The sequence below is a fragment of the Bos indicus genome, chromosome 1 (genome assembly GCF_029378745.1).
Source record: "Bos indicus isolate NIAB-ARS_2022 breed Sahiwal x Tharparkar chromosome 1, NIAB-ARS_B.indTharparkar_mat_pri_1.0, whole genome shotgun sequence".
Lineage (NCBI taxonomy): Eukaryota > Metazoa > Chordata > Mammalia > Artiodactyla > Bovidae > Bos > Bos indicus.
In genome coordinates this window covers 52,943,241-52,963,918 of record NC_091760.1, presented here as the reverse complement: position 1 = coordinate 52,963,918, position 20,678 = coordinate 52,943,241, and the positions used below count along the sequence as shown (strand labels likewise).

Below are 20,678 nucleotides of genomic sequence, written 5' to 3'. Positions count from 1 at the left end.
ATTTTTGTGGTAGTGAGTTAGCTAAAAGCCACCCAGTTGAAAAAGAAAGGCTTCTTATAAACATCATAATTATGAAAAACTAAATAATATTTAAATTGTACTTGCTTTCATTTATATACTATCAGTCTTTCAAGAAGCTATTTTTTCCTACTTGGAAATAAAGGTATCTCTTTTTAGCATAAAGAACCAATCAGTTTCCAATTCCATCTCTAGGTATTACTACTCTCTCTTCCTCCTTTCCAAGTAACACTTATCAAAACACTTGTCAACAGCAACTATCACCTTTTTCTCCCTTTCTACTTGTTTTTCAATCCACTGCTATATGGCTATTGACCTCTCAAATTCTCAAAACTGACTCTCCTTAAGATCAGCAATAGCCTGAACCTGCTAAATGCAGGAGTGGCTTACTCCACACATTATTGTTTCCTGTAACTGAGGTACGGACTTGACATTCTCTGGGTTTCCTCAGCCTCTATACTGCTTCATGACATCCATTTGCCCCCACAGCAACATCATGGTTAATCTGAAAGTCTGCTTCAGAGTCTTTTAACTATTCAAAATACAAAAGATTAAAAGTCTTAAAAAAAAAAATTAAAACCCCTCTGAATAGCAAGATTTGTTTTTATTATTAACCAACAAGTCACATATATTTAAGGCAGGCCTTTAAACTTCACAACACCTTGATTTTTATTTTGATCATTGTTGCAATATGCTTCATTATCTACCAGCAAACCATATAACAAGGCTACTAACAGAAGAGTCAGAAAGGGAATGAGATACAAAAAATGGTACATAAAAAAAATATTAAAGCACAGATTATCCTCTAAAGATCAGCAATGTACATACATACAGTGCTTTTAATGAAGCAAAGAGCAGAATACACCTTCATTAACTTATAGAATGTTCATTTCAAATATTTCAAATCCTAAAAGATGATGCTGTGAAAGTGCTGCACTCAATACACCAGCAAATCTGGAAAACTCAGCAGTGGCCACAGGACTGGAAAAGGTCAGTTTTCATTCCAATCCCAGAGAAAGGCAATGCCAAAGAATGCTCAAACTACCACAACATTTGCACTCATCTCATACGGCAACCCACTCCAGTGTTCTTGCCTGGAGTATCCCAGGGACAGGGGAGCCTGGTGGGCTGCCGTCTCTGGGGTCGCACAGAGTCGGACATGACTGAAGCGACTTAGCAGCATACACTAGCAAAGTAATGCTCAAAATTCTCCAAGCCAGGCTTCAACAAGTACATGAACCGTGAACTTCCAGATGTTCAAGTTGGATTTAGGAAAAGCAGAGAAACCAGATATCAAATTGCCAACATCTGCTGGATCATAGAAAAAGCAAGAGAGTGCCAGAAAAACAACTACTTCTGCTTTATTGACTATGCCAAAGCTTTTGACTTTGTTTGTTGGATCACCACAAACTGTGGAAAATTCTTCAAGAGATGGGAATACCAGACCATCTGACCTGCCCTCTGAGAAATCTGTATGCAGGTCAAGAAGCCACAGTTAGAACCGGACATGGAACAACAGACTGGTTCCAAATAGGAAAATGAGTATGTCAAGGCTGTATATTGTCACCCTGCTTATTTAACTTATATGCAGAGTACATCATGAAAAATGCTGGGCTGGATGAAGCACAAGCTGGAATCAAGATTGCTGGGAGAAATATTGATAACCTCAGATATATAGATGACACCACCCTTATGGCAGAAAGCAAAGAACTAAAGAGCCTCTTGATGAAAGTGAAAGAGGAGACTGAAAAGCTGGCTTAAAACTCACCATTCAGAAAACTAAGATCATGGCATCCCGTCCCATCACTTCATGGGAAATAGATGGGGAAACAATGGAAACAGTGAGAGACTTTATTTTGGGGGGCTCCAAAATCACTGTATATGGTACTGCAGCCATGAAATTAAAAGACGCTTGCTCCTTGGAAGAAAAGTTATGACCAACCTAGACAGCATTAAAAAGGAGAGACATTACTTTGCCAACAAAGGTCCATCTAGTCAAAGCCATGGTTTTTCCAGTAGTCATATATGGATGTGAGAGTTGGACCATAAAGCAAGCAGAGGGTCAAAGAACTGATGTTTTTGAACTGTGGTGTTAGAGAAGACTCTTGAGAATCCAGTGGACTGCAAGGTGATCCAACCAGTCAATCCTAAAGGAAATCAGTCTTGAATATTCATTGGAATGACTGATGCTGAAGCTGAAACTTCAATACTTTGATTACCTGATATGAAGAACTGACTCATTGGAAAAGACCCTGATGCTAGAAATGATTGAAGGCAGGAGGAGAAGGGGTTGACAGAGGATGAGATGGTTGGATGGCATCACTGACTAGATGGACATGAGTTTGAGTAAGCTTAGGGAGTTGGTGATGGATAGGGAAGCCTGGCGTGCTAAAGTCCGTGGGGTCACAAAAAGTCAGACACGACTGAGCGACTGAACTGAACTGATAAAATGCTCATATATATGCATATATTATACTAAAATTAACATTATAAAATAAATATGTTTTATAAATGTGACTATAGATGTGGTAACACTGTATACAAATTAAAAAAAACTAAACTGTTTAAAATTATTTTAATGATAGTGATGACAACTATAAACCATCATTCTTTTCTAAAAATATCAGACTACTGGTTAATAGGCCATAGTACAAAATCTTTATCGTCTGAGGCATCAGGGAAGCCCCAATTAAGAACTAGAATTCATAAATTTTGTAACTTTGGCTCTGTGGCTGATTCACTGTATTCTTTATGTAAAACTCAAATTCAAGTTTTCTTATCTTAAATCCCTGTTTGCAAAGTAAAAGAAACAGCCAAATCAAGGATATTAGTTCCCGAGGAAGCATACAATGTATAAAAACTGAACAACATCAGCCCATGACCACAACAGAGAAGACTAATTAGCAAACCAAGAAACTCCAGTACTTTGGCCACCTCATGGGAAGAGTTGACTCATTGGAAAAGACTCTGATGCTGGGAGGGATTGGGGGCAGGAAGAGAAGGGGACGACAGAGGATGAGATGGCTGGATGGCATCACTGACTCGATGGACGTGAGTCTGAGTGAACTCCGGGAGTTGGTGATGGACAGGGAGGCCTGGCATGCTGCGAATCATGGAGTTGCAAAGAGTTGGACATGACTGAGCAACTGAACTGAACTGAACTGAATTATAATTTGGCCTATCATTCCATCCTCAACTCTACTTTTTGAAAATCTCTGCTTAATTCCACAATTATTACCTGTCTAGTATGTACAAAGAACTAATAGGCCATACAAGATAGAAGAGTGAAAAAAATATGGTCCCTTTACACTTGGTAGGAGCAGGACACAAATACAGGATTACAGAAGGGGAATTCCCAAATTTAGGAATCCGGAGACTGGCCTATACCTTCAAAAAAGATTCAGCATAAATGCTGCAACAACTATTCCTTTCCTAAATGTGGGGGAAAGGTCCAAGTTTCTCTTTTATCCATCCAACACTTCAGAACATAAGTGTGATCACTCTCTAAATGTTCAATAAGTGAAAATATGATTAAAGGTATTTTAAGGCAAAACTAGCAGCTTCTATAAAAAATTAGCTTCGTTTAAATTTGCTCCTTGTTAAATATAGATTGTTCTTTAAGCAAAATTCATTCAAGAATTCACTTATGAATAACAATTTAAAAGGTTAGGAACAGAGGAGGTATCAGGTAGACTTTAGGTTTTCCATATTCAAACATTTATTGGCATAATTACAGAAGACTAAAATCATGAAATTTAGCATCTCTTATTAAAAATACTGTTTAGTATTTTGTTGTTGTTGTTGTTTAGTTACTAAGTCCTGTTCAACTCTTTTTCGACCCCATGGACTATAGCCAGTCAAAGTCCTCTGTCCATTCCAGGCAAGAATACTGGAATGGGTTGCCATTTCTTTCTCCACTTTAATATTTTTAGACCATAGAATATTTTTTTCCTGATAGGATATCTATATATCAGTCATATTCTTGGTAAATGCTTAACTATTCAATTAACATTTAGAGAGACTGATGTCAAAAGATAATGTTCCTTTATTAATTGAATCCCACATGGAAATCTTACTTTTGACGCTTCAGTAAAATAAGAGAGATTGTTAATACACATTACCCTATGAACATGATGATACAAGATAACAATACTGAACATTCAAAGAAATAGCAAGGATGATAATGTTGGAGGAAACAGTGAGAATAATAAAGAAAAAATTAACAGGAAAAAAACTTTTGGATTTAAGACTTATCTTCTGTCTAAAAGGCTAGCACAACAGAAGCTATGTCTTTAAAAATCAGATAAACAGCTAACATAAATGCCTGGTAAGCCAAACTATTTTTTAAAAAGTATGATGTGTAGCACCTATTTTTATTAATCTTTCATAATTCCCTCTATCTGAAATTAAACTCTTTAATATCAAGTGATTAAAATGAACTAGACCTAATTAAATACCTATATGATGCCATATGTAACTCAAACTTTACATAAAGATTATTGGCTTTTTAAAATCTCCAGCTTTGATTTACAATGAGCTTCTCCCATACAAATCCAAAGTTACTTAGGGTTAAGAAAAATCCATTGTTATAAATATATAATTACATAATTAACAAAAATACCCCAGAACATGTCAAATCATGTTCTTAAAACGAGACTTAAAAAAAAATTCTATAGAAAATGATAGTAAAATGATCATTTACTGTAAGCCCTTTCTGAATGTCCCCACAGGATACTGAGAACACAAGTACAGAAAAAAGGGAATACAGCTTGACTTCTGACTAAAAGACGCTGCACAAGCTGAGCAAGAACAAACTATAAACCACGAGGACCAAACTCCTTTAATTTCTTCTCTCTGGTCATAAAAGAGGCACCCTCAACATAGGTTAAGTGTCTATGTAAAAAGAAGCGTAAAGAAATCTGTTGGGGTGGGAGGGACTGCAAGGCATCCATCAACATTTGTTTGAAAAGACCTGCCAGGCTCTCAGGAGTTACACTTAAATAATGTGACCCTTCTAGACAGGACAATAAGGAGACAGATTAGCCCCTTCAAGGGGTGATTCATCCTCGGACACATGGTGAGAGGGGAGCCAATATAAAGCTTGGATCCTGCATGTTTGCTTAAGCATCTGGGCAGCTCTGTCTATGGCCCCGAAATTAAACTAGGGTGTACTAAGGCACCTAACAGTCCCTGGAGGTACTCGGGGAGACTCCGGATTAGACTGAGGGGTAAAATGCCGGGCTCTTCCAGGCCCCCCGACCAACCGCATCTACTCTCTCTTCCTCTTGCCGGAGCGGAGGGCAATTGCCAGCGCAAGATCTGCAGGGTGCTTGCCCCCTTCATCACACCTATCGTCTGCCTGAGAGTTTTGAATATAACTCTTAAACATTCAGTAGTCTAACGAAACAACGAAAAGCAGATTTTAAAAGGAAAGTGGCCCGCCTCAGAGCTCTAGAGGGAACCCAATGTGAAAGTGAGAAAAGAATGCATTCTGCACAGGCAACTCTTTCCGCGTGTGTAACCCTCCCCGGGTTTCTCACGGGTTCCTACACCGACGCGCACCCACACACTCTAGAAGAAGGTCCTTCAGGGCCCAGAGAGTTACCGCATCAGACTGGAGAGCTTTGGCGGGGGGGCAGTATTTAAACCCCCCTTTTTAGTATCTCAAAAGCCTAGAGATTAACCCACCCCATCAGGTAGCTTCCTCCTGCAGGCGCGTCTTCCACTCTTGCAAAGCCACTCCCCTCTCCTGCATTTCAGGGGCCGGGACGACGCCAGGAGCCGCGACCAGCCAGCACTCCCTGAGGCCCGAGGCCCGAAGCCCGAGGCGCAGGAGGGGCTCTCGCCGTCTGCTCTGGAGGAGCCCCGAGGAGGAAGCACCTCCCCGCGAGCGAGGGTGCTGTGCTTCTCCCTCCTTCCTGCAGATGGAGGCAGGCGGGGAAAGCGCCGCTCTAAGGCCAAGAGCCTCTCTGCTCTCAACAGCCCACGGACGGGGCGATGAAGCCGCCCAACGTCCCTGTGCTCCTGGAGAAGGAGAAAGGAGGCGAACACGCAGGGGCTGGCCACTGTTTTCAAAATACTCTAAAATTCTAACCTGTACGTGATATTTTTGGTACACACAAAACCTGAAGAGAAATCGGTTTCCAGTAAGTTTACCCGTTGACAAATGAAGTTTAAACCCCACCGTCTCTTCCAGAATCAAGTCTGAGTTCCCACCGGCTAGAAAGCAGTGTGGTAAAATGTCCTCTCCTGAATGAATTTATATTCAAGTTGCTTTCCCTCTGGAGCTCCTCGCTGTTGCCTGGAAACAGGAAACCTTCCCACCTACATGCTTCCTGACTCCTCTCCCCCTCCTCTCACAGTGCAGTGAACGTACCTGGCCATGCTTCTAGATACTGTTTATCTTAAAGAAGAGCCGAGTCTTTCAAACTGAGGCAATGACAGAAATCTTGCCATTCACTAGCCCAACAAATAAGTACTGAACACTTGAATTACTCAGACAGGAGAATAACAAAAGTCACTTCATTTAGTAGCATTTTAAAATGGTGAATATTAAATACAAATTTATTTAAAAGTCTTGTTCAATAAAAACAAAAGTTACCCTGAGCTTTTTTTTACCTACCACTTTGTCTTAATGATGTTCCTTTGAAATCCTATGTTCCTGGGGTAAGAGACAACACCATCTCTTTTAACAGCCCCTATGCTTGACCGTTCAGTCACCCTGGCACCCCCTAAACTTCAACACCCACATCATACCAGAGGCTAAGCCCTCAGGGAGTTTCCTTATCTATTCTTCACTCATTTGATCTTTCCTTTCCACTCCTTTTGCTACCACTGAACTTTCACCATGAACTGATTTTCACTGAAGATTATTGCAGCCAATAAGTGCTACTGCTATTACTATCAATTACTTACAGAATACCATATGCCAAGAAAATACGTTTTACCTCACTATTTCTCTCAAAAGTCAATGCGACATGTACTATTATTATCCCACTTTAAAGATGAGGAAACTGAGATTTACAGAGTTTAAGTAACTTGTCTAGAGTCATACACTCTTAAAGTAAGCCTCAAATTCCTCAAATTCCTCTCCTAGGAAGACAGAAGTAGGACGTCTTTATCTACCAACCCTTCCTCTGTTCTACTAGTTTTTGTTGGAAAATATTGTTTTGATAAGTTTTAAAAACTTAAAACGTTCATTTACTTTTTTGCTAGGTGAAATCACGTTGTGCTTCACACACACCAACAGTACCACACAATGCTTTACTTCCTCCCTACAGGTGTGAGAGAGATCCTTTTTAGTATTTTAATTAATGGGATTTATGTCAACAAATTTTACGTGCCTTTCAGAGCTCAAGTAAAATAATCAATATCTTCTTATGATTTAATGTTCATAAAGAGCCTTGAAAAGTGAAAGTCCCTCAGTCTTGTCCAACTCTTTGGGATCCCAAGGACTATAGAATCCATGGAATTCTCCAGGCCAGAATACTGGAGTGGGTAGCCTTTCCCTTCGCCAGGGGATCTTCCCAACCCAGGGATCGAACCCAGATCTCCCGCATTGTGGGCAAATTCTTTACCAGCTGAGCCACAAGGGAAGCCCATAAAGAGCTTTAAGAGAATAAATAAGTCATAAGGTAATACCCTAATAATAAAACAAAATTCAGAGGGTAAAAAGAACTAGATGCATAAATAGGTAAGTAGGTACATCAAACCTCAGAATGTTGACCTGTAACTAAAGCAAAACCGAAAACTAGAAACTGCCTCTTAAGTTAGTGAATTAATGAGGCCAATAAAGTTGAAATTATAAACTGCTATTGAGAATTTCCAGATAACATACCCTTTGATTTTTTTTTTAAAAGTCAGTTCAACAAAATATGGCTAGTGTTTGATTCATAACTTTGGGGCTTCCCTGAAGCTCAGATGGTAAAGAATCTGCCTGCAATGCAGGAGACCTGGGTTCGATCCCTGGGTCAGGAAGATCCCCTGGAGGAGGAAATGGCAACCCACTCCAGTATTCCTGCCTGGAGAATCCCATGGACAGAGGAGCCTGGTGGGCTCCAGTTCATGGGGTCACAAAGAGTCAGACACAGCTGAGTGACTAACAGACTAATACTACTACTTGATTCTTAAATGTACTGAAGAAATCACATAAGTATAAGCCAACAAAACCATAAAATAGCCGTTTAATTCTAAGCAAACACCACAGGCAGGACTGGATTCCAACTGAAGCATTATGATTTGCCAGCTACCTCAACTTCAGCACATCCCTCAAATTGTCTGAGGCTCAGTTTCCCCACATCTACAAAGATAACAATGGCAACCCTGAGTCTACTATAGGCTGTTCTGAAAATCAAATGAAAATATGAATGAGATCTAAAAATATAAAGTTAGTTTTTCTAAACTATACATCTATAGCTTTCATCACATTTTAAACGGTCAAACGTACAATAGACAAATTTGAAGTCAGAACTTCTCTAATTTCTGGTGTACAAGCTTCATTATTCTACATTTAGAAAACTTGCTTTTTCATTTATATTAACTTTGGAGATACTATGTTACTCAAGGACTACATGCCTATTAAAATTACTTAAATTAGACAGAATTACCCAGTGAGATCAGTACAATGACCAAGTACTGTGTCTGCAGTTATTAAAGATATGATTGTTACTTATGAAATTTTCATCCATGGAAATTGTATTTACCTAAAGACAAAACCAGAAAGTTAAGAAAAATGGGCAAATGATACAGAATTTCTATAAAAATGAGCATTATAACTAACATAAACCGGTATGGTATTTGTTCAGAACACAGATATCTATATCCATCAGATGGTCAATTGTAGGCAACACTGGCAGCAACTTTGCCAAAAACTGAAATACTTGTGAGTCAATAGGTTTGGGGTGTTTCTTTTCCTAAATGAAACCCTGTGTCACTCATTACAAAATATAATCCCAAACATCTTATTCACCAGGAGAGTGATAAAATCAAGGAAACCCTGGAAAACCAAACTGTTCAGGAATACTGGCAACAGAATGAGAGAATGCCAAATAAATCTGAATTGATATTAAATATTTTTAAAATTTAGTATAGTGCATAATTTGGTACACAACTAAATAGTCTATGTCTTTATAAAGTGGTGGGGGGAGGAAGAGGGAGGGCAACTGAGGGTGTTAATATTTTTTATTCGTTGTTTATTTAGACAACTATAAGAGGAGAGAAAATTCTTTACAAGAAACTTTTATCAAATTCACTGAGACAAAAATGTTTTTAGGCCTAGATTATACAGCTAATGGTCCTGGTTTTTCCACTAGAGTTTACAAGGATAGAAACTGTATGTCTAACTGCCAGCATCTCTGTGGATTTATGTAAATCTTTGGTTATAATACACTTTTCATTTATCCTTCTCTATTTTTACGTCTGAGATAATTCTAATAGTGGTCAGATACTTGGGATGTTAAAACCTATTTGGGATATATGAACCACAGCAACTATTACAGCACCTCTCTAACCAGAAGTCCACTTGAGTTGGTTTACACTGCCCTCTACAGCCTTGAGTCATTCTTTCTGAAAAATAACTGTATTTTTGAAATACAGAAGGACAACAGAACAAGGGGCCAAGAGATATTCTTTTTTTTTTTTTTTTAATTAGGGTATAGTTGCTTTACAATGTTCTGCAGAGATATTCTTAAGCACTCAGTTTTCATCTCTGAATCACATTAATAATGTTGACTTGATAACTGAATTTTTAAACACTGTCAACCATCTTTTTACCCATTTTTACTCATTAAGCTCCCAATGAGGAATTTTCTTTATTTCAACAAATAATTACTGCGGGCTTATTATCATGTATGATATTGTGCTAAGTGTTAGAATAACCAAAATATTTATGGTGTGATCCTTTATTCTTCAAAATTTCCAAAGAGCAGCCTAAGTTTTAACAGATGATTATTAAAGATACATATGTATTTGAAATGACATTTCTTAAAAGATCAATCTAAAGATGCTATATTACAAAGAAGAGTGAAATAACCTATACTCAATTACAATTTAATATAATGTTATCTTGGGAGTAAAAGAATGGTGGGTTTGAATCTGGAGTCCTCTATTAGGACTATGTGATCATGGATAAGTTACTTAACTCTCCAGATCTCAATTTTCTCATTTATAAAACAGAGATGTTTGTAATTCCTACCACCAGTTTTTGGCAAGATTAAGTGACATATCCTTGAAACCATACTGCCTTATCATAATGAGTGTTCAATCAATGATACCTATTAAGTTCTTTTTATTACCCACATGTATTTTCCAAACCAAAAGTGGGGATAGATAAGCTGAAAAACTGCTAGTGTATTTATGAAGAAAATGAAAGATTTTAAATTAGGACTGTCCCAGAAAACCAAAACTGTGTATTTCCTCTTTAATCTACTGAAAAGTTAATAACACTGTAACTATGTTAAATCTATAACTTCATTTTTAAAGCTTATATAATATTTCATGAATATATTTATTATTTGTAGCTCAAGAAATTTTGAGTTTATACAAAGATATCACATGATCTAATAAATCTTCAAGAAGAATGCTTCTTAATCTCTATAAGAAATAACATATCTGAGTCTTTTCTGTTGTTGTTTAGATTTGATCTATGTACACTATTAAGTATGTCAAGGCTGTATATTATCACCCTGCTTATTTAACTTACATGCAGAGCACATCATGAGAAACGCTGGGCTGGAGGAAGCACAAACTGGAATCAAGATTGCCGGGAGAAATATCAATAACCTCAGATATGCAGATGACACCACCCTTATGGCAGAAAGTGAAGAAGAACTAAAGAGCCTCTTGATGAAAGTGAAAAAGGAGAGTGAAAACGTTGGCTTAAAGCTCAATATTCAGAAAACTAAGATCATGGCATCCAGTCCCATCACTTCATGGCAGATAGATGGGAAACAGTAGAAACAGTGGCTGTCTTTATTTTTCTGGGCTCCAAATTCACTGCAGATGGTGACTGTGGCAATGAAATTAAAAGACACTTACTCCTTGGAAGGAAAGTTATGACCAACCTAGACAGCATATTAAAAAGCAGAGACATTACTTTGCCAACAAAGGTCCGTCTAGTCAAGGTTATGGTTTTTCCAGTGGTCATGTATGGATGTGAGAGTTGGACTGTGAAGAAGGCTGAGCGCTAAAGAATTGATGCTTTTGAACTGTGGTGTTGGAGAAGACTCTTGAGAGTCCCTTGGACTGCAAGGAGATCCAACCAGTCCATCCTAAAGGAGATCAGTCCTAGGTGTTCATTGGAAGGACTGATGTTGAAGCTGAAACTCCAATACTTTGGGCCACCTGATGCAAAGAGCTGACTCATCTGAAAAGACCCTGATGCTGAGAAAGATTGAGGGCAGGAGGAAAAGGGGATGACAGAGGATGAGATGGCTGGATGGCATCATCGACTCAATGGACATGGGTTTGGGTGGACTTCGGGAGTTGGTGATGGACAGAGAGGCCTGGCATGCTGTGGTTCATGGGGTTGCAAGGAGTCAGACATGACTGAGCGACTGAACTGAACTGAACTGAACACTATTAAAGAAACAAAATTGTGAAACACTGAAAAAAGCTGTAAATGTAGCTAGTTATTGTGAATATGACCTTATTCCTATAATAAGGGTATAAAATTGAATAGAATCTTTTAATTGTTTTTATTTGATCAATCTTTCAATAACTAAATTGGGATAATATTAAAAATTAGAATAGGAGTTGTATAGGCTTTCCCAGTGGCTCAGGGGTAAAGAATCTGCCTACAATGCAGGAAATGTGGGTTCAATCCCTGGCTTGGAAAGATTCCCTGGAGGAGGAAATGGCAACCCACTCAAGTATTCTTCCCTAGGAAATCCCATGGATAGAGCTTGGAGGGCTACAACCTGTCCATAGGGTTACAAAGAGTCAAACACTACAGAGCGACGGAGCATACATATGAGTTGCATATTTCCTCAAAATTTTAAAATAAACCAAAAAAAACCATATGAATTGGTATGTTGAGAGTAAATTAAAGGCACTGACTTCTTTCTAATTCAGAATTAACAGTGTGACTCATTTAATAACCTCACTTAAGAAATTTTTGTTGTTTTATATTCTATACAATGGGCCTCTTAATATAAATCATTATATTTCCCCCCAAATTTAGCTTTCCTAGTCATACTTCAGTAAATATAATCGTTTATCTCAATGGTTGATCATTTAAATGTTACTTTGAAAAATCGCTCTGTTTACACATTTGTTCATTTATTCATTCAGAGCTCAGTCATTAAAACACTGAAATGATTATACATATTGATGGTAATTTTAACTTTCTTTTAAAAAAGTATTTGTAAACATATTAATGATCAGAAGATTACAAAGAAAGGATGTTAAGACATTGAGAGTTTACTTGTCAACATATGAAAATCTCCAATCCATTTCAGGCATGTTTGGCTTTTCTGAAGAGTAACAATCTCAGTAAACTAGCCCGTTGATGGGTACCAATTGTCTCAAGACAATGTATTAAGTGAGTTTTAATTTATTTGCTCTTATTTAAAAAAAATAAACAAGTGTCAAAAATCCTTTCAGTAGGAATGGCTGAGAAGAAAGGACCAGCTGAATATTGCAATTTCATAAAGTTCAGGCAACAGTAAGTTTCAGAGGCCATCACCTGCATACAGCGGTTCTGGTTCAGCAATAACTGTACCATTCTAAATACCTTACAGAGGGCAGTGTGCTTTCAGTCTCTCAGTCTAGCATGATGTAATTTCCCATAACCTTTATTTACCCTTTCATATTATGTTGCTAAATGATTTCTTCACAAAATAAATACCTTATCCTTTCAGAAAGAGCAAACGCCCGGCAGAGTCAATGGCAAACAAGAAAGAAACTGCACCAGTGGTAGGTAGCTCAACTAACAAATCCTAGCAATGGGATTAAATGATGCATGCGCACACACACACAGGGACGAAACACTGAACAGGGTTGGATGAAACACTGAATGGGAGATGAAAAAGAAATTACTCTGAACAAAAAAACAATCAAAGGTAGGCCAAACATTCCTTTCTTAAAAATACTGTTTACTTGGTTAAGTTTGAGAAGCTAGCAGAATCAGACATCAAAGATTTGCTTAGGGCAATGAATTTCAACAAGTAGAACAACATCATCAGCTGCTTTCAGGGGAATAAGATATATGAAACTATCATATTTAGGATATTTTCTTAGGTTTGTTGAAAATAACAGTTGGGAGTAAAATAACCTAGTATAGTTCCTGGCATGTAGCGTCTACACAAGTTATAAATACAATTATAAATTTGTATAAATTTATAAATTACAAATTACAATTATGTTTCATCTCCACATCAAGATAACACAGTGATACTTTAATCACAATTTTGCCAGAAAATCGAAGCTTAAATAGAGGCATCAAGTAACCAGCCATGACATAGTTAACTGGTAGAAAAACAAGATCTGAAAACAGGTCTGTGTATTTGCTGGAAGCCATATGCTGGTATCAGACATATACTTTACTGGTACTTCAAAATCATCTGGATGTATACAAAAAAAACTTTGAATCCTGGAAGTGAAACTCTGGAAAACTTGGAAATGAAAAATGTATTTAGCGAAATAGAAGGCTGAATATGAAAAGCAGGACATCACTAGAAGAATACCACTGAAAAATGAGTTAGTAAGCTCAAACCTGGGCCAAAGATTTCTTCAGAATGCAAAAGGATAAAGAAATAAAAGGTTAAAAAAAGAAAAAGTTTTCAGACAGAGGACAGACCTGATTTTCACTACCTATTAGCAATTCCAAGAGGAGAGACTAAAGAGTGAAGGAGAGGCAATATCTGAAAACAGAGTATTAGAGAATTTTACATAATTGAAGATTATGAACATTGAGTCCAAACGCATAGTTTCACATTGAATAGAGTCACTCACTGAGTGCCAATATGGATAAATTAAAAACAAAAACTTATGAAACACATGAAAGAGAAATTCTTACTAACAAGGATAAAGCAAAAATCTCTAAAATTAACAGAAAAAAGAGAAAAGACTTATCCACAGAAGAGACACCAACCTTCCTCTTTTAATAATAATTTAGGAGGAAACTTGTCTTTATCAACCTAAAAGGCTGAAAACAGAGAATTGGGGGGAAATAAGAGCAAGCTTAAATTCTTCTTTTGTTCAGAGAAAAGGTATTAAACAGATACCTTTAATTTCAGACACTCTAAGAAAAACATGCTTAAATACACGTGTTAAAACATTTACCTCGAAAGTGGGGGAACTGAATGAAGAGAATCAAAAGATAGACTTCCAGTTATAAGTACTGGGGATATAAAGTACAGCATGATGTCTAGTTAACACTGCTATATGGTATATTTGAAAGATGCTAAGCGAGTAAATCCTAAAGTTCTCATCACAAGGAAATAACGTTTTTTTTCCCTTTGGGCAAGGGGAGGGGTGATGTGGGGGGAACCTACATGAGATGACTGACATGCAGTTAACTAAACTTACAGGTAGTGCTAGTGTTAAAGAACCCACCTGCCAATGCAGGTATACATAAGAGATGCGGGTTTAACCCCTGGGTCAGAAAGATGCCCTAGAGAGGAAATGGCAACCCACTCTAGTATTCTTGCCTGGGAAATCCCATGGACAGAGGATCTTGGCAGGCTACAGTTCATGGGGTCACGAAGAGTTGGACATGACTAAAGTGACTTAGCATGCAAACTTACTGTAGTAAACATTTCACAGTACATATAAATCAAATCATTAATGCTGTACACCTTAAACTTACACAGAGCTACATACCAAATATATATAAATAAAACTGAAAGGAAATAAACAAAAATGATCACAACGTAGGAAAGAAATGTATGCTATTCAAACCAGCAGAGCAAATAAAGAATAAAACAAATGTGATCATTCCAATGAGTCTAGAAAACAGAAACAAAGAGAGGGTAATATAAAGAAATTACCAGTTACAAGTTACAATAAATATAAACACACCATCAGAGATATGTTCAGACTAAATTAGAAAATAAAAAACTATGTACACGTCCATAACAGACACACCTAAGACACAATGACACATGAAGTGTTAAAAGTCAGGGATATGAAACCACATAGCAGGCAAAGGAAAAGAGAAAGCACGTATAGAAACAGTGACACCGGACAAAAGAAATTAAAGAAAAATCATTAAAAGGGGAAAAGAAAATATCTACATTGCTACAAAGAATAACCTTCCAAGAGAATAATAGTCACTAGTTCTTATACATTTAACAACATAGTGTTTGAAATATAAAAAGAAAAAATGTTTAAATAGCAGAAATTAGCAAATCACAATCACACTGAGAGTCTTTAAAATACTCCTCTCAGAAAATAACTGATAAAGTAAAAGAAAAATAAATAATGCTATCAAGGATAGGAACGATACATTCAAATTAACCTAACAGATATAATATTAACTTAAACAGGTATTTTATGGGTAACATTATGGACTCCACATAAAAAGAAACCACATTCTTTCTGAAGATGTGAAATAGAGACTGATCATGTAGTGGACATCAAAAGGTAAATTAACAATTCTTAAACAGTGTTATCCTGCAGGCCACATTCACTAACCTAAATACAGTTAAGATGTGAAATCAATCAATAAAATAAATAGATAAATCAGGAGTTTAAGATAAACATATATACACTACTATATACAAAAATAGGAGAAGGCAATGGCAACCCACTCCAGTACTCTTGCTTGGAAAATCCCATGGACGGAGGAGCCTGGTAGGCTGCAGACCGTGCGGTCGCTAAGAGTACAACTGAGTGACTTGACTTTCACTTTTCACTTTCATGCATTGGAGAAGGAAATGGCAACCCACTCCAGTATTCTTGCCTGGAGAATCCCAGGGACAGAGGAGCCTAGTGGGGTGCTGTCTATGGGGTCGCACAGAGTTGGACACGACTGAAGCGACTGAGCAGCAGCATATACAAAATAAACAAGGACCTACTCTATAGCACAGGTAACTATACTCAGTATCTTGTAATAACCTATAATGGAAAAAAATCTAAAAAAGAGTATTTGTGTGTGTATATAATTGAATCACTTTCTTATACACCTGAAACTAACACAACATTGTAAATTAACTACAGATCAATTTTAAGAAGACTAAAAAAAGAATATGCAGAAAAAGAAATTGGTAATAAAATGACAGCCAAAAAAATTTAATCAAGAATTTTAAACTCTGTTTCTAAAAGTAGTGTATTAGTTAAACAGCAAATTAAAATGCATTTTTTTCATATTTCAAATGGACAATGACCACCCTATGTAAGATAACCTGTGAGATGCCATCAAAATGGTAATCATTGAAAACAGGGCAACAAACAATATTTTACAGAACCATTAAATTTGAAAATAAATGAATTATTTCAAAACAAGCACTAGAAAACAGAACAAAAAAATTTTAATTTGAACAAAAGTTAATAAACACACATGAAAAACATTAAACATTATAAAAAATAACAGAGAAAAAATTAAACATTATACGCAAATAACAGAAAATTTTATATGAAAAGATGGCTTTATTACAAAATATAAACTATCAAAATTTACCAAAGAACAAGCAGAAAAACCAACACAGTAACCAAAGTAAAAAAATTAAAGCAATTGGCTAAAGGTCTGCATCCTCAAGAAAGGCACTAGCCCAAGGTGGTTTTATAGGAGCTGAGGCTAACTTAACCCCATTCAAGAACCAGGTAAGAAAAGCAAAGAAAAGAAAAACTAGTGTTCCATCATACTTCAAAGTAGATGTAAAATTCTTTAGTAAAATTTAAAAATAGAATAAAACAGGGTATGAAAAAATAACATCAAATAGAGGTTAGCCCAGAAATGTAAGGATGACTGGCCTCAGAAAATATATTAATGCAATTCATTACATTAAGAGAGTAAAAAAAGAAAATGAGATGAGCAGGTCAACAAGTTACTTTACCATACACTCATGATATAATTTCTCAGCCAAAAATAGGAGAGAATTTCCTTAATCTGATTTAAAAAAAAAGCTAAGAAGAGAAGCCAGCAGAATCAGAGATCAAGGAAGAAGGACACAGAAAATAGTATTCATAGTAGTCAATATTAGATGCATTAAAATATGTAAATATATATCAAAAAAGGATGTACAGGGACTTTCCTGGTGGTCCAGTGGCTGAGACTCCAAGCTCTCAATGCAAGGGGCCCAGTTCAATCCCAGGTCAGGAAGCTAGATCCCACAGGCTGCAACTAAGACCCAGCACAGCCAAATAATAATTTTTTTTTTTTTTTAAAAAAGGATGTACACTATCACCATGTGTAATCAGCATTATCAGAGGTACTAGCCCATGTATTAACCAAAAGCAAAAACGAAAGAAAGAAAAATGGGCAAAAAAAAAAACACTGGACAAAGTGACACAACTATCATTCATTAGTCAAAATATCCAAGAGAATAAACTGACAAACTAATAAACCAGTAAGAGAGGTATTATAAAGCTACATAATATATATATATATATATATATATATATATATATATATATATATAAAGCCATAGAAATAGAACACAAAATTTAAGTTCTAAAATATTTGTACACGATTAAAGCATTTCAAATGAATTAAAGCACACAGTATTCCACAGATTACCTTTGTGTAGATATGTGTGTGTGTGTGTTTGGGCTGGGAGAAGAGGAGTAAAAAGATCCATCACTACCTCACAACATTAACAATAAATTGCAGACAGATTTTTTTCAAAGGCTTAAACAATAGAATCAAACAGATACAAGGATAAGAGAATATACAAGGGAGTATATCAATGACACTGGGGTAGGAAAGACCCTCTTAAAGAAGGAAAGAAAAGACAAGAGGGAAAAGATGGACAAAGTTAATACATAGATAAAAACTCAGTGTCCCCTGGGAAATTACATTATAAGCAAAGTTGAAAGAAAATACACCAAATTGATAAAGTACCTAGCTTGGGAACTTGGTGGGGTAGATGACAAAATATTAAAACTAGGAATGAAAGTCCAAAGGAAATCTGTTCTTATCTTTTATTCATTCAGCAGTCATTCACTCACAAACATTTATTGAGTGTTTAATAAATCCTGTTTCAAGCATGAGGTATATGGAGCAAACAAAATAAAGACATCTGTTCTCATGAAGCTTCCTTTCTGGAAAGAAAGAGACAAGGCTCTAAACATGTATGCCAGCAAGTAACTACTAATAAAACACCTCTCATTTTAAATTAAAAATAACTTCAGAAGTTAGTAAACAGTAGGAAAAAGAAAACGAAAAGAAAAAATGTACTCATACATTACCTCTGAAATAGAAACATTAACCTTTGAAACTTTATAAAATTTTATTTTCTCTATAATAGTTTATATTTAAGGAATTTATGCACATAACGATCATTTACCCTTCTGAAATACCTGGATAGAAATACCTAAAAGACCAAATCCAGCAATGACTGACCAGAAAATGAGGGTTTAATGAAAGAATTGCAGGCTTTGAGATAGTTATCCATTGTGGCACCAAATGGAGGAGAGCACCTTGTGTCTGATCCTGCTGCTGCTGCTAAGTCGCTTCAGTCGTGTCCGACTCTGTGCGACCCCATAGACGGCAGCCCACTAGGCTCCCCCGTCCCTGGGATTCTCCAGACAAGAACACTGGAGTGGGTTGCAATTTCCTTCTCCAATGCATGAAAGTGAAAAGTGAAAGTGAAGTCACTCAGTCGTGTCTGACTGTCTGATCCTGAGAAGGAGCTAAAAGATACACTGTGCTTCACAAAGGTCGTGAGCAAGTTCCCTGGGTCTTGAGAAGAAGTCAGGGATGGGCCCCTACAGTCACAAACGGCCTTAACTAGTCAATAAGCAGTTTCCAAAATATAAACAGCTCTTTCCCTTTTTAATTTATCATTTACATTTTAAAACATATACTCACAAATATTTTTAACATGAGATATACTTTACTTAAAATTCTATTACATTCAGTTAACCTGTCAAGAATACATGAATAACAGAAGTTCCCTGGTGGTCCAGTGATGAGGACTCAGAGTTTACTGCTGAGGGCCTGGTTCAATCCCTGATCTGGGAACTAGGATCGTGAGAGCCATGCAGCATGACCAAAAATAAATAATTAAAAATAAAATGAATAGATTACTCAAAATGTGATATTCAAAGATTATTTTTAATTAATTACTTACCTAGGACAACTACCAGCATATTAAAAAGTAGCCTATTAAATAAGCCCTGCATTTGTCTAAAGCAATGATAAACTCCAAAGAACTATTATTCTTTTTAGACACTCATGTCCACATCTGCCTACTAAAAACACATGTTCGAAGCATGAACATTTTAGTAAAGCGAAACTTCCCTTAAAACAAGTGTGTTTATTTGAACACAAAATTTCAGAACCAAATCAACAAGTGTTTTATGGGTTCACACTCATGAGGGATCACATGTGTGTTTATTTGAATGTAATCTTATTGAAATAAACACAGCTGCGTTTATTTCAACGTGTGAGAATCGAGATCTACACATGTTTGTGCAAAAGTGAATCATGAAACCATGGCTTAGTGCATGAAAATGTGACTAGGAAATAGCACAAAGCACAATCACTTTCTTCAAATATAACACTGAAAATTAAATCTACAGCTAAAAGGTATTTCAGGAAAAGGTACAATTCAATATATCTCATAATGAACAAAAATATAAATTTACAGGGTCAAGTATAAAACATTTCTTTTATAAAGGTTTCATTTGAAAAAAAAAAAGAAAAATGCAAAGAATGATAATAAATATGCATGAATCTACCGACTGAAAACATTGTGTAGTATATACTTGACCGTTTAAAAAAAAAATAAAATTGACATTCTCCATTTTTCTCTCCTTGGTCCCGTTACTCTTCATCCCTTCCTCGTCAGAAGTGAACACTGTCACGAATCTGAGCTAAACAATGTATATAGTATTGTTTTGGGTGTTTTGTAAAATAACACATAAGATATAAAGTAAAAATTATTCTATGTTTTGTTTTTTGTCTATCAACTTTGTTTCTGAGATTGATCCAACGATGTTACTTCCAATTGTCACCATTACAAAACAACTCTGCCATGAACATCCTTGTACACATCCCAGTGCAGATGTCTGAGACTTTCTCTAGGATGTAACTAGATACATAACTGCTGTTTCTCAAATTTTGCTAGACATTGACAAACTGTTTCCCTAAGTAGTTGTATCAAAGTGTACACTGATTTGGAATGGATTCTATATAATTAGGATCTGTTCCAAGCAGAGTGTTCAAGAAACTGGTCTCTTAAATGGATGTGCAGACTTTCATGTTCTTGCTTGATCTGCTTAGGTTATCAGTACAGTGTTTCTCAGCCAGAGGTGACTGACCGAAGGAGACAATTATGGTCGTGACCAGGACTTCCCTGGTGGCTCAGAATTTTTACAACATCTCTCTGAAGTAATTGTATTCTCTGGTGGCTCAGATGGTAAAGCGTCTGCCTACAATGTGGGACAACTGGGTTCGATCCCTGAGTCAGGAATATCCTCTGGAGAAGGCAATGTCACCCCACTCCAGTACTCTTGCCTGGAAAATCCCATGGATGGAGGAGCGTGGTAGGCTGCAG

General features: G+C 36.6%; 1 protein-coding gene across 14 annotated transcripts in view; it reads right to left on the bottom strand.

Annotated features, from left to right (window-relative positions):
- BBX (BBX high mobility group box domain containing) overlaps positions 1 to 20,678 on the bottom strand; it is a 297,925-nt gene that overhangs the window by 235,442 nt on the left and 41,805 nt on the right. The window contains exon 1 of one of the 14 annotated variants that reach the window (XM_070787317.1): positions 5,707 to 7,555. The exons of the other annotated variants lie outside the window; for them this stretch is intronic. The gene's annotated coding sequence lies outside the window, so the exon portion shown is untranslated. Of the gene's footprint in view, positions 1 to 5,706; positions 7,556 to 20,678 lie in introns of those variants that run through there. 14 annotated transcript variants of the gene reach the window in all.